General features: G+C 43.9%; 1 non-coding gene across 1 annotated transcript; it reads right to left on the reverse strand.

The window, feature by feature from the left end:
* Nucleotides 1-779: 779 nt before the first annotated feature.
* Nucleotides 780-848, reverse strand: TRNAA-GGC (transfer RNA alanine (anticodon GGC)). The gene has a single exon. It is a non-coding gene; the product is annotated as a tRNA-Ala (tRNA).
* Nucleotides 849-14,856: the final 14,008 nt, after the last annotated feature.

Consider the following 14,856-nt stretch of genomic DNA (forward strand, 5'->3'; position numbering starts at 1 on the left):
CTCACAGTGCTTGACCTAGATCTCCCATACATGGTAGACAGTCCAGGCCCAGCCATATTACTTATTCAGAAGGGGTTAAAGCGACATCTGGCTGTGTATTTGCAGAGAGAAATAGCAGACAAGACACAGAGGTAAGTCATGGCCTGTTCACCTGGCTCTAGGCATGAGAGAAAAACTATTTAATTTGCACTTCTCCAACCCACAGCTCTCCTTCAAAATTTCCCACCTCTGAATTTTGCAATCCAGTTCTCCAACCCAGACAATGTGTACAAAAATGCACACATCAGGGTAAACTGTGCATAAAAATGTACAATAATATAATGAACAATAGGGGAAAATATTGCAAAAAATGTGCATGTTGAGCATACGGAAATGTGTTTATTAGGATAAATGCACATGGAAATGTTGACAAAGTTTCGTGAGGATTTTTTTAAAAAAAGACAAAAATGCATATTGCTGTGTAAATATGAGGAACTCAATTTAAGAATGGAAATATGAGGAATGGAGAGAAACCAAAATGGCTATATTCCTCCATCCTCACATGGCTTGTACTCATCAATGTGTGCTGTATTCTTCACCTAGATCTATGCACACACAAACAATCACCTTTGAATTTACAGGGCTCTCCATAAGTCTGTGGACAACTCAGTGGCTGATTTAGGAACATTGCGCATTGCCTGACATTGAATCAGAACATTGGTCTAATTAGCTTAGTATTTCCCACACTGACTGGCAGCAGCTGTCCAGAGTTTCAATTAGGAGTCTCTCCCAGCCCTACCAGGTGATGCCAGGGATTGAACCTGGGTCCTTCTGCATGCCAGGCAGATGCTCTACCACTGAGCTATGCCCCTTCCCTCTGACTGTCCACCTACCAGGACTCCCCCCCAAACAGGAGGGTAAATTAAACAATGGGCTGTTATGATAGGATGCCATACTGGAGGTACAGTAGGGCCCCGCTTTAGAGCGCTTCACTTTACAGCGATTCGCTGATGTGGCAGCTTTCAATTAGGGAAAGTCCCCACATTAAGGTGCTTGTTCCGCTTTTACGGCATTTTTTTAATGTTGCGTGCCATTTTGATGTCATTTTTGTGCAACGTGCCCCATTATCGTCAATGGGTTCCACTTTATGGCGATTTCAGCTTTACGGCGGCAGTCCGGAACAGAACCTGCCGTATAAGCGGGGCCCGCCTGTAGCTATTTTCATCATGGTTTCATTCAGCAATCAGTGCAGTATACAAAAAATCAACATTAAAAATATTCTTTAAAAAAAAAAACCCAATACAACTCTGAAATAGACTTAAGAACTAGCTCTAAAATATCCTTAGAAGTGTCCTCATAAAATCACAGCAAAACTGAAAATTAGTTCTAAAAATCAATAGAGCTCATAAACACATAACTGGTCCTAAAATATTGTTTAAAATACCAGCAAAAAAAGGGGCCTTACCATAAAAATGAAAATCATTTAAGCGTATTTGTGAATTTTATTGATGTTTAGAAACGATACCAAAAAAATCCTTTAAAATATATAAGCAGTTCATTGGGTGGGGTGGAGCTACTATGCTAAACCACTCTGGAAATTGTAGCTCTGTGAAGGGCGTAGGAGTCTCCTAATAATGCTCACCATTCTTAACAAGCTACAATTCCTAGGATTCTTTGGGGAGAGTTATAAGTGTTCAAATTGGTATAACACCACTTTAAACAGAGTTTGGAAGTAATTAGTTACAAAAAATGAATTACTTGTAATTTATTACTTTTTTGAAGAATGAGTGGGTAATTTCTTTACATTTTGATTGTAATAGAACGAGGAGTAATTTTATTACTTTTGAGAAGTAATTGTAATGTTTCCAGCATTACTTTTGGGCGTTACTGGGGTGGAGCAGGAGAAGTCTTCTCCTCTGATTTGTGGATGAAAATCATGTGCCTCAAACTGGGCTTCTGCACAGTGTCGCTCTTCCCTCATCCTCTGTGGGTGTTTAGGAGGCGATGATGGAGGAGGTGGAGAGTGAGACCAGGTGGAGTGGAGAAAACAGTTTAAAAATGGACAGATGTGGAGAAGAATGGAGTGGAGAGAAAAAGGAGCCAGAGGGCAGGGATGTGAATGAAGGAGGAGAATGAGGCAGCAGCAGAACTGTGAAGGTGAGAGATAACAACTTGTGTGTGTGTTAATATTGTTTATGCACTTGGCACGGGAAGCAGCCTCCGCCACCCTCCCTGGCTACTTTGCTGCATTTGCAGTGTTTTAACTTGTTTGCACTGCAGGGGGAACGGTTTGCTTGGGTGGATGTGCCTTTGTTGGTTTGATGCACAAAGCTCTGAATGATGGCCTCTGCCTCCCTCCCCGCCTCCCTTACCAATGGAGAGACCACCACTGCTATCTTATGGACAAAAAGAATTCTTCTAACACCCTTTCTTTGTGTGCGTGTTTATTTTTAATGTTGTTTTAGGCTACTTAGGTGTACAACAACCACGGCCAGCACCTGGTAGGCCCTCTTGTTTTTGGGGTTTTTTTAAGTAATGTAACTGTAATTGAGTTGTTCCTTTTGAGTAACAGGTAATCAATTCTTTTCAGAACAATTGTAATTGTAATGGCAATTTATTCCATTTTTGGGCCATGTAACAGTAATTGTAATGTATTCCTTTTTAAAAGTAATCTTCCAAGCTCTGACTTTAAATGTATAGTGCAGATCAGGCCTGAATTCTGAGTAGACACTGGATTATGCTGGTCACCATCCTCTAAACCTTACTCAGAAGCAAAATCAACGGCAAACAGTCCTCTATGTTTATCATCAGCAGGGGTGACTATAGGGAAGTAGAGAGGTTGAAAAGCCCCGTGCTGGAGCGGCACAACTCCATATACTTGTTCGTTTCCCGGCCTAAGTAATTGATTCAGCAGGTGTCTGTAGTAGAGGCTAGGCCGAGACAAGCCTTTTAATGTCTGTTTACTAATATGTTATGGATCAATCTCAAATAGTATTTTTTTGTGGTCTGTCCTGTATCTGCTGACTATCCTAAAATGTATTAGACATTTGCTGACCAGCTAAAATCTCCCAGACATGAGCTATTTCAGTCTTGTCCATGAAAGGTGCTGTCATTTCTCGCCGAACCATGCGGATATTTCACGTTTCACTCCTACTCTACTTCTAATTTATGGTGGATATTTTCCCTCCCTAATCTCATTCTTTCCTTTTTTTGAAAAATAATCTTCCCCAATGGAGACCAGAGGCCTGAGGTTTAGTAAAATGGGAAGAGAAAAGAATGGATAACAATAACAATAATAATATGTTACCATATATTTTCTGGTTTAAAAATTCACACCAACAAGATAAGAAGAGCCCTGCTGGGTCGGGCCAGTGGCCCATCTAATCCAACATTCTCACAGTGGCTAAATAGATGTCTATGGGAAGCCTGTGTGAGAGCCAGTGTGGCATAGTGGTTAGAGTGTTGGACTACGACCTGGGAGACCAGGGTTCGATCCCCCACACAGCCATGAAGCCCACTGGGTGACCTTGGGCCAGTCACTGCCTCTCAGCCTCAGAGGGAGGCAATGGTAAACCACCTCTGAATACTGCTTATCATGAAAACCCTATTCATAGGGTCGCCATAAGTCAGGATTGACTTGAAGGCAGTCCATTTCATTTTCATGGGAAGCCTGCAAGCAGGATCTGAACGCATCAGCACTCTCCCCATTTGTGATCCCCATTAACTGGTATTCAGAGATAGAGTGCCTATGATACTAGCAGAGCTTGGAAAAGTTACTTTTTTGAACTACAACTCCCATGAGCCCCAGCCAGCATGACCACTGGACTGGGCTGATGGGAGTTGTAGTTCAAAAAAAGTAACTTTTCCAAGCTCTGGATACTAGAGACAGTATGTAGCTATCATGGCTAGAAGCCACTGGTAGCATTATCCTCCATGAATCTGTCTAGTCCCCTTTTGAAGGAGCCAAAATTGGTGGTCATTACTACCTCTTAGGGTAGCGAGTTCCATAACGTGACTATGTATGGTTTGAAAAAGTCCGTCCTTATTCATAGCAATAACAGCAATAATCATTATCCTCCCTATTACATATTCTAAGGGTGTTGCCATGTTGACAACAGCCTTCTTTGAGCTCCTGGGCCATTGCCGCAGAGGAGGAGGGAGGCAGCGGCAGTTGGTCCAGGCAAGCCACAGAGGAACAGTCATGGTGGGCCAGGGCAGCTCCTCAGCAACCATTCTGCTCTGCTGCACCACCACTGCCTGCCTCACCAATAACGCCATTTCAGGCTCAGCAGTGGAAGATGTGGGGGAGGGAAGTGCTGGGAGCAGGACTGTTGCTGAGCTGCCCTGACCTGCCTTGAATGTTCTTCTAGGGCTTGCCTGGTCCACCTGCCTCTGGCTCCTACCCCTGCTTCCTTCCTCCTTGTCGGAGAACTTCTAATCCTGATTAGCACTGGATTCAGGTGCACAAAACCAGAGTGAAGCAGAATTACACACACATCGGCTGATGCGAATGGACAGCAATCCTGCTTGGTCCGGGTGCACAAAAGAGGTCCCTGCAGGGATCTATCACATGCACTCGAACCCAGCACTAAGCCGGATTGCCCTCCCACCCTGCATTGGCTTTTGTGAAGGTAGGGTGATCCTGCTTGGCCCGGGTGCAAGAGTGAGGCCCCTGTAGGGATCTTACATGCACTAAGCAGGGAGGCTTGGCTACGCCTAATGGGAGGCAAGAGGGGGTTTGGCAAAGCCTGGGGGACAGTGAGCCTTTGGTAGGGGGTGGAGGTAGGTAGGGTGGGCATTCCTTTGCACCTCTGATATTGGGGGGGGGGAAAGGAAAAGCAGGCTGAGAATTGCAAAAGATTGAAAGCCTCAGTGTGGGTTTGCAACCCTTCCTGCGCTCCTTTTAACCTCTGGTGATGGTATTTTGACAGGTGGGCAGGATGAACCTCCTGTCAATCATGTGACATCACAATTGTGTCATGTGTTTGGCATGTGGGTTGCCTGCCCATCTGTCACAGTTGGTCCACAGGATGGGAGCCAAAAGGGTTCCCCACCCCTGGTATAATGGCTTAGCAAGTGGGGGGGAGTGTAGGTGGGGTTGGCAAGCAATGCAGGCAGGGGCAGAGCCTCTAGTAAATGTACAGAGTCCCTTAGAACAGTCTAGTATTATTATCCAAGAGGATCCTCCCCAGGCAGGGCAGAGCCACTATGCTAGCCTCCCCTGTGGTAGCCTCCCAGCAGATGGGTTGCTGTTGCTTACTGGGACAGAGAGGAGGAAAAGTGAGGAAGTGGGGAGATTGGTGTGGTGCAAACGTACTGATATTTATTTATTTATTATTTGATTTATATTCCACCCTTCCTCCCAGTAGGAGCTTAGTGCTGAACTGGCTGCTCTGGTGCATTTGCACTGCACTGATCTCTCTGCCTCTTCCTACTAACCAACAGTGCACCACCTGCTGGTAAGTTAGCATAGCAACTTCGCCCCCACCCAACAGCCTGCTTCTGTTATCCACTTGCTGCAAAAGTGGTTGAACATATAACCCTGCCTCCATATTCCCCCTGAATGCCACAGCATTGCTTACACTTGCTGGAGGTCCAGCTGGGTCTTAGCTCCTCTTGCTGACTCTCTCCTGGCTCTGCCAGATGAGATCCTCTTAATTGGAAATGCCAGATACTGAACCCAGGACCTTTTGCATGTGAAGCATGTACTTCTTCACTGATCTATGAGCCTCCCCCCCACCCATACACACACACAAGGACACCTAGTGAGCTCCTGTCTAAAGGGAGATTTGAACCATCAGCGTTCTGGATCACAACTCATTTGCTTCACCACGGCATTATGGTACAACAATCACTGCAGAGCAGGCAAATAGGGGGATCAAGCAAGGGGAGTGGGTGTTCTTTGTCGTACAAGGCACCTTGCTTAATTATAGCAGTGAGTGGTAAATGTTGACGATGAAGGGCTATGTTGAAAGAGAAGCCTGTTAGACTCAAGTGTTATCTGACAGTGCATTGTATGACTCCATTAACTCAAATTATTAAATTAACTGTTACAGGAGCTCTGTGTGGAAAGAAGACAGTTTTAGGTAATCAGAAAGCTGAAACGCACAATCTGCAAACAAAAGGGTTCTGCTTTGTTGACCAGGAAAGGGCCAAAATCTGGGTTTTTGACAGGTTGAGGACCTCTCTGTTGAAGACATTTGTGCACTCCCAATTTCCTGGAAAAGTGGAAGCATGGCCCCATGGTCAAGCAGACCATAGCATTCCAGCCATGCTGTGCAATTTGCATGCAGAAGAACCCTGGTTCAATCCCTGGCATTTCCATTTAAAATGATCTCAGGTAGGAGGAGACGTGAATGACCTCTCCTTGGAACCTTGGAGAGCCGCTGCCATTCAGAAAACAAAATGCTCATGGACCAGCAAAGAGTCTGATGTGGTGTAAGGAAAGTTCATAGGTGTAGATTCAACAGTCCTGGGATTAGGGATGGAAAGATCTGCCCATGTTGGTTCTCTGAGTTTCTCATTTTTCCAGTCTTAAATTCCATTCTCCACATTTCTGCAGCAATCTGTGATTCAAAAAAAAAATCCTCATGAAAATTCTCCAGTATTTGAGTGCAAATTTCTCCTAATAAACACATTTTGTAGGCAGTTGTGACTAATGTACACATGCTTGCAAGCCATTTCTTGTCATGTAATGCATGCAATTTTACATAGAATGGTATTTTATGCTTTATTGAATATTTTATTGTATATTTTGTACATTACTTTGATAATTTATACGAATTGCCATCTACACTAGTGTTTATTCATGAAAACAAGCTTTAAATGTTGTTTATGATGATATAAGTGGACTTTTTTGGTTTTTTTATGATGATATGGGCAGTTCCCAGTCCCTTCTTTGTTGCGAGACTCTGGGAATGAGCTGTGTTTGGGTCCTGGGTGAGAGCCAGGACCCTAAGAGGGTGTGTATGTTAGAAGCAGAAGGGATTGATATGGGGTTTATTTAATAGTAATCTGTTCTGGTGCTACAATTGTATTCACTAATAGGCAAAAAACCTTGTGGTTTAACAATGTACCTATAGCCCACATATATTTCTATCAAACTTTAAAAAGCAGGGAAATTGGGCAGCTATAGTGAATACACCAGGGGAGCAGGAGACCTGACCTCCTCTCTGAGATATTGTCCTGCCCTACAAATTTGTCAAAATGCAAAGACAATTTTGGTCGGTCTTTCACAGTCCAATCCACTTGCTGTGTAGCTTGGAAGAATTTGGTAAAATGTCTTGCTGCCACATTTTGCAGTTTTAATTCTGTAGGGTATAATTCTATGCTCTCTGTTCTATTTTCCATGTAATAAAACCATCCTTTTGTGCAATTTCTGGTGTGAATTCGTTATTGAGGTGTCGGAGAGTTGAAGGGAGCACTCATTTAAGGCTGATGCCCACTGAACTCCAGCACAAGATCTAATTGATCCCACATAGTTTGTTGGAGGCCTAATTGTGAGGCAGACACCCAATGTAGACCTGGGCATACCACATAACAGTGCCTCTGGGCTTGGAGGTAGCATGCAGCTATTGGGACTAGTAACCACTGTCTAATTCCCTTTTATATCCATCAAAGATGATGGCCATAAAAACATATTGTGCAAGTGAATGCCATAGTTTAACTCTGCACTGTGTGAAGAAGTGCCTGTGATGTTCCTGTATTAATGTATATATGGTAAGTGCTGTTTGTATAGAAGATATGTGGTAAGTGGAATGAAAGAGGAGGGGGGAGTAAATGAGCAGTAGAATGCTGGATGATTGGCTGAGTGTTTGGATGGCTGAGAGTATAAATGGAAGGATGACAGTTGAATCTAGGTGGACGTTAGTGGGTTGTTTGAGAGGTGTTGGTGGACGTTGGTGGGTTTTAGAGGTGTTTGAGAGGTGTTTGGAGCTGGGTGTTTGGAGGTGGATGTGGGGAGAGTGTGGAGTTCGGATTAATACTAAGACAAGTATCACAGGAATAGATGAAACCATATGCTTATGTGCCTTTATAAAGTAATCTTGTTATTTCTAATATTTAATAAACACTATTTTGGTTTACCGGAGGCCTGATCCTTGGCTGGGGAATATACAGACCAGAGGGGAGGGCAAGGTACTTACCAAGGCTGAAGGGAAACTATAACAATTGGTGGCAGCGGTGAAGGGAAGAATATAACACCACAAGTATCCAGAGCAACCCAGAATTATATGCATTCTATATAGATCAAAGGGATTGGGACAGCTTAAGCACGCAGTCACAGAGGTAACCTGATTGAGAGAGACTCAGGCAGAGTCTCTGGGAATACTGGTCATAGGATGTGACTGGTGGTGCTGCCTAGCAGGGGGATCTGGTGAGGTCTGTGCTAGAGCGGAGAGAGAAACCATAAAAAAGGACAGTCCGGACTGGTGGAGTCCCTGGTGGTGCCTAGTGACAGGCAGTAGCCATGAGCAGGTAGGAACCTGACAGGGAGAGCCAGGGAAGGGTGTCACAGTGCCCCCTCTGGCCTCTCCTGAATCCCCCACCCTTCAGCTTCATTGGATGGTCCAGGTGTGTTCTAGTATTATCAAAGCAGGTGGGGGGATGACAAGTGGAACAGAAACAAAATATTTGCACATCCTAATAAGACTGGTCCTGTTCACGGTCCCAGTCACCCTGGTATTCTTCCATTCCATTTCTGCTTCCCCTACTCCAGTTTTTAACAACTTTCCCCCAACAGACACTTGGTCTTCTATGATGGTTTGGGGGGATGTTGCTCCCATAGATTCTCCATGCCAATAAACCTTTCTTTTGTACTTCTGAAAACATTGGGATTTACCTGAGCACATTTTTTCAGTGGCTCCATTTTGCCTACAGTCCTCTCAGTAATGACCACCTTTCAATATTATTAATTACTTAAATTAAAAAATACATTTCAGTCCTGCCCTTCCTCCCAGAAGGAGCCCAGGCGGCAAGCAAGGAACAAAACACTAAAAAAAAATAAAACATATTTTTTAAATTAAAAAAAAAAAGTCAAAACAACTTAAAAAAGCAATTCCAATGCAGATGCAGACTGGGATAAGGTCTCTACTTAAAAGGCTCATTCAGTAGGCACTGAAAACATAACAGAGATGGCACCTGTTTAATATTTAGGGGGAGGGAATTCCACAGGGTAGGTACCACAACGCTTCCTACATTGGGCAGAATGGACCTTCTGATAAGATGGTATCTGCATGAGGCCCTCACCTGCAGCACTTACTGATCGACTGGGTATGTAAGGGATAAGACGATCTTTCAGGTATCCTGGTTCCCAAGCTGTGTAGGGCTTTTGTTCACCAAAAGTAGAACCTTGAACTTGGCCCAGTAGCTAATGGGCAGCCAGTGCAATTCTTTCAGTAGCGGGGTGACATGTTGGCGATACCCTGCCCCACTGAGCAGTCACACCACCACATTTTGTATCAGCTGCAGCTTCCAGACCAACCTCAAGGGCAGCCCCACATAGAAGGAGCGATGATAGAGATGATGCCCCCCTCCGTTCTGTGACCCTTCTGTGCTGCTGGTTAACAGCTATCCAAGTAGAGAGCATACTATTTGCCTAGCCATTCTGTTTATGGGAGGGCACATAGCTTTGAAGACAAGCCTTCCGTAACATACTGTGCAAGATCTCTGGACAGGGGAAAAAAAATTGTGTCTGCCTGGGTGCATTTATCTCAGAGATGGCAAGACTCCAGCTGTTTATAAGGTGTCTGTGAAAACCAAGGGCACATTTCCAGTGTGGGGAAAAAGGAAGGTCAGAAAGAAAATTCATTTTTGTTCTGCAACCAGATATCTTGTGGTCAGTTTGCTAAGCAGGCCTTGTAGAAATGTCTGCAGCTCGGAGAGTTCTCCCATAGCTGCAGGGCATGTCTGGACAAAAGAAAAATGTTCATTCCCGCTTAAGCCAGGAAATCTCACAATTGTCAGCTTTGAGCTTCGGCCTGGACATCTGCTCTCTCATACTTCTGTCGGGGACATGTTGGTACTAGCCTGTTATGACACCTTTTATCAGCTCCAGAAACTGCCCTTGTTTGCCACTAAACATATCATTTCCTCTCTGCTCTGTATGTGTTTTTTTAAAAACAAAAATATTGTTGCATTCATGCTCTCTCTCTCTAAAAAAAAATATGATGAGGTGTTGCCTGCAAAGGTCATCAACTCTCAGGGTCAATATGCAGCATGGTGGGACACACTTTTTATTTCTTATGGCGATAGATCGCCCCATCTCATGACATAAAAAGATATTGTAGTGGTGGGGAAAAGGACCAGCAAGGAACAACCAGGATGGAGAACTTTCCCCAGTTCTGATTCAGGGAAGAAAAGATGACTAAAGAGTAGGGATGAACAAAGCTATCAGTTTTGGTTTCTCTGAATTTTCCAATCTTAATTTCAATTTGCCACATTTTTACACGTTATGTACATTACTCATATGTACATTTTTATGCACACTTTCCCCTAATATATGCATTTTTGTACATATTGGTTGGTTGGAGAACCTTATTGCAAAATACAGATGTCAACGGCTAGCTGCATTTTGGTTTATGCATTACTTTGGAAACAACAGATTAGGTAGCTTCTCCCTTATCCCTTCTAAGCAGGATATTTAAACTTCAGCTGAGGAAAGTGAATAGAGAGACATTCTCCTCCCCCATCATACCAGAAGCTTTAGTCACCCGATGAAATTGGTATTAGATTCAGGACAAAGAGAACACACATCTTCACACAATCCTGATGCAGTGGTTAGAAGATTGGATTGGGAGACCAGGGTTCAAAACTCCACTTAGCCATGACCATGAGAGAGCCACTGTCTCTCAGAGTAACCAACCTCACAAGGTTGTTGTAAAGATAAAGCAGGGGAGAGGGGGAAACCATGTGCAACACCTGGAGCTCACTAGAGGAAAGGTGGGTTATAAACCCTGGATGTGTTGTCAAAGCATCATTGCAGGAGGGAGTGGTTCCAGCCGCCTTGAAAGAGGCGGTGATCCGACCACACCTGTAAAAGCCCACCCTGGACCCATTGGTTTGTGACAACTACCAACCAGTTGCAAATACCCCCTTTTTAGGGAAGATGATTGAGAGGGTTGTGGTGCAGCAATTGCAAGTACTCTTGGATGGAACAGATTATCTTGACCCATCCCAGTCTGGGTTCAAGCCTGGTTATGGGACTGAATCAGCCTTGGTTGCCCTGATGGATGACCTTTATTGGGAGAAGGACAGGGGGAGTGTGACCCTGTTATTCTTACTTGATCTCTCAGCGGCTTTTGATACTATTGACCATGGTGTCCTTCTGGGTTGACTTGGTGAGATGGGTATTGGAGGAACTGTTTTACAGTGTTTTACAGTAGTTCCGATCCTATCTCCAGGGTCGCTCTCAGACAATAGCATTGGGTGACTGTCTTTTACCTCCCTGGCAGTTGTGCTCTGGGATGCCACAGGGTACCATCTTGTCCCCCGTGCTGTTTAACATCTATATGAAGCTTTGGGAGCAGTCATCAGGAGATTTGGGGCAAAGTGTCAGCAGTATGCTGACAATACCCAGCTGTATTACTCTGTAACAGCTGAATTGGGAGAGGCTGTGCAAGCCCTGGACTAGTGGCTGGACTCAGTGGTGGGCTGGATGAGGGCCAATAAACTGAGTCTGAATGCTAGCAAGACGGAGGCACCATGGGTTGATGGTTCCCGAGTTCGGATGATTGGTCAGTTGCCTGCTTTGGATGGGTCGTACTCCCTCTGAAAGAGCAGGTTTGTAGTCTGGGGGTACTCCTGGATCCATTTTTGTCACTAGAGGCCCAGGTGACCTCTGTGGCTAGGAATGCCTTTTACCAGCTTTGGCTGATAAGACAGCTGTGGCCGTTTCTGGACCAGGATAGCCTAACCACTGTTGTCCACACACTGGTAACCTCCAGGCTGGATTACTGTAATGTGCTCTATGCGGGGCTGCCCTTGAGGTTGGTCTGGAAGTTGCAGCTGGTGCAAAATGCAGCGGCGAGACTGTTCACTGGGACAGGGTATCACCAACATGTCACCCCACTGCTGAAATAATTGCACTGGCTGCCCATTTGCTACTGGGCCAAGTTCAAGGTACTAGTTCTGGTGTACAAAGCCCTATACAGCTTGGGACCAGGATACCTGAAACACCGTCTTACTCCTTATATACCCAGTCAATCACTGTGCTCTGCAGTTGAGGGCCTCCTGCAGATACCATCTTATCAGGAGGTCCATTCTGCACAACATAGGAAACAGAACTTTAGTGTGGCGGCACCTGCCCTGTGGAATTCCCTCCCCTTAAATATTAGGCAAGCGCTATCTCTGTTATCTTTTTGGCACCTATTAAAGACTTTCCTCTTTCAACAAGCCTTTTAAGTTAAGACCTATCCCAGTCTGTGTCTGTGTTGGAATTGCTTTTAATATTTAGCTTTAATATGTTTTTTTTAAAAAAAACATTTTTCCTAAACAATATATTTTAACCCTTTTTATTTAAGATGTTTTTAAAGCTTTTTTAAAGGATGTTTTCAAAGTTGTTTTGTTTTAATGTATTTTAAGGCCTGTTTTATGATGTTTTAAAGTGTTTTTACTGCTTTTGTTTGCCACCCTGGGCTCCTGCTGGGAGGAAGGGCATGATATAAATTAAATACTGTAAACCTCCCAGACAGCTTCGGCTATGGGGTGGTATATAAATACAATAGAGAAATAAATAAATAATAAATAAATGCAATAAATAAAAATAAAATCATTTATGGAACTTACTGCCATAAGATATGGAGATTGCCACTGGGTCAGACAGTGGTTTAGACAAATTCCCCTTTTAGGACAATCAATGGCTATTAGTTGTGAGGTTCTAGGGAACCATCATCCTAACAGAAAAACTGTTCTCATAGTGGCCAACTAGATGCCCCGATGGGAGATCCACAAGCAGGACCTGAGTGCAATCAATCAATCAATCAATCAATCAATCAATCAACCAATCATTTATTATTACGGTCAAAGACCAGCACTATAAGATATTAAAACAATAAAATGATAAAACATATCAATATTATACAGAGAAGGAAACAAACAGCCGAGATGTCCCCCATAAAAAATCTGAAACAACAGAGAAAGAAGGACCTTTACTCAGTTAACATGGGTGGGCAGTGCCCTCAAAGAGAGGATCTTAGGAACAAAGACCAAATTGCACGAAGTGTGAAGACCCAGAAAAATCCCCAGGGACAAAAATCACAGCCGCCCAAGAACCATCTGAGCTGAGCAGAACAATACTCGCCCCACCTGCCATTCCCAGCAACTGGTATTCAGAATGATACTGCCTTTGATAGTAAAGACAGAACTTAGGCATCATGCTACATACCCACTGATAGACTTCTCCTCCACAGATTTGTCTCGTCCTCTTTTAAAGCCATCCACACTGGTGGCCATCAATGTGTCTTGTGGGAGTGAATTCCATAGTTTAACTATGCACTGTGCGAAGTACAATCATTTGGGGGGAATCATCTTAAGAGCATAAGAGCCTGGCTTCTGGATCAGGCTAGTGGCCCATCCTGTTCTCACAGTGCCAAGCAGATGCCTATGGGCAGCCCACAAGAAGAACGTGAGCAGAAGTGGACTCTACTCTCTGGCAGATCCCAGCAACTGGTATTCAGAAGCATACTGTCTCCAACAGCAGAGCAGAGCTGTCATGGTTAGTAGCCATGGTCAGCCTTATCCTCCATGGTTTTGTCTAAGGCCACATTCGCATCGTACATTTATCCCACTACTATTCCACTTAAAACAGTCCTGGCTTCCCCCAAAGAATCCTGGGAAGTGCCATTTGTTAAGGGTGCTTAGAGTTGTTAAGAGACCCCTATTCCACTCACAGATCTGCAATTCCCAGAGTTCCCTGGGAACAGGGATTGGTTGTTAAACCACTCCGAGCACTGTAACTCTGTGAAGAGAATAGGAGTCTCCTAACAACTCTCAGCACCCTTAACAAACGACACTTCCCAGGATTCTTTGGGGGAAGCCAGGTCTGTTTAAAGATGAATAACAGTGGAATAAATGCATTGTGTGAATGCAGCCTAATTCTCTTTTAAAACAGTCCAAGTCGATGGCCATCACCGCCTCTTGTGCGAGTGAATTCCATAGTTTTTGCACTGCGTGAAGAAGGACTTTCTTCAGAGGCAGCAAGCTATGCAATACCATTTGCTGGGGAGGAGCTATAAGGGAGGGCTATTGCCTTCAGGCCCTGCTTCTGTGCTTTCCACAGGCATCTGATTGGCCACTGCTGAGTGCAGGATGCTGGACTTGGTAGACTTGGGTTCTTCTTATGTTCTCTTATGTCAATATTGTCACCTTCCAAAAGAGGGGATTTTGGAAGAGGTTAACCAAGCTGCACTTCCAACTAGGAACGGAAAGACCTGTCAGTTTGGTTCTGTCAGTTTCTCATTTTTCCAGTCTTCTGTTCCCCACATTTCTGCAACAATTTGAATTTAAAAAAAAAAAAAAACCTCATGGAAATTATCCAGCATTTCAGTGCAAATTTCTCTTAATAAACACATTTTTGACTAATGTACACACGTTGCAACCCATTGCTCATCATATTTTTGCATGTTATTTTCACTAATATATTAGTTTTTTTGCATACTTTCCTCTAATAAATACATGTTGTAAACACTGGTTGGTTGGCAAACTGCATTGCAAAATTTGAATAAATAGAAATTTGAATGAATGAATGAATGAAATTTTGACGGATGGATGTGTTTTGGTTCTCATGTTGTTTTGGAATGTACGAATTTGACAGATTTGGCTTGAAATGCAAACTGAATCAAAATTCTCACACATCCCTCCCTCCCTCCCTCCCTCCCTCCC

Source organism: Rhineura floridana, chromosome 4 (genome assembly GCF_030035675.1).
Source record: "Rhineura floridana isolate rRhiFlo1 chromosome 4, rRhiFlo1.hap2, whole genome shotgun sequence".
NCBI lineage: Eukaryota > Metazoa > Chordata > Lepidosauria > Squamata > Rhineuridae > Rhineura > Rhineura floridana.